This window comes from Bison bison, unplaced genomic scaffold (genome assembly GCF_000754665.1).
Source record: "Bison bison bison isolate TAMUID 2011002044 unplaced genomic scaffold, Bison_UMD1.0 scf7180017864057, whole genome shotgun sequence".
Lineage (NCBI taxonomy): Eukaryota > Metazoa > Chordata > Mammalia > Artiodactyla > Bovidae > Bison > Bison bison.
In genome coordinates, this window is record NW_011494629.1 from 5,524,101 (window position 1) to 5,524,661 (window position 561).

At 41.2% G+C, this 561-nt stretch overlaps 1 protein-coding gene across 17 annotated transcripts in view; it reads left to right on the top strand.

Annotated features, from left to right (window-relative positions):
* The window catches only part of FANCC (Fanconi anemia, complementation group C), a 338,161-nt gene that overhangs the window by 184,001 nt on the left and 153,599 nt on the right, over positions 1 to 561 (top strand). The window lies entirely within an intron of this gene.

Genomic DNA, 561 nt, shown 5'->3' on the forward strand with positions numbered 1-561 from the left:
TTAAATAAGCAGGGTGACAATATACAGCCTTGACTTACTCCTTTTCCTATTTGGGACCAGTCTGTTGTTCCATGTTCAGTTCTAACTGTTGCTTCCTGACCTGCATATAGGTTTCTCAAGAGGCAGGTCAGGTGGTCTAGTATTCCCATCTCTTGAAGAATTTTCCACAGTTTATTGGGATCCACACAGTCAAAGGCTTTGGCATAGGCAATGAAGCAAAAATAGATGTTTTTTTGGAACTCTCTTGCTTTTTCGATGATCCAGCAGATGTTGGCAATTTGATCTGTGGTTCCTCTGCCTTTTTAAAACCAGCTTGAACATCAGGAAGTTTGCAATTCACATATTGCTGAAGCCTGGCTTGGAGAATTTTGAGCATTACTTTACTAGTGGGTGAGACGAGTGCAATTGTGCGATAGTTTGATCATTCTTTGGCATTGCCTTTCTTTGGGATTGGAATGAAAACTGACCTTTTCCAGTCCTGTGGCCACTCCTGAGTTTTCCAAATTTGTTGGCATATTGAGTGCAGCACTTTCACAGCATCATCTTTCAGTGATTGGAAAT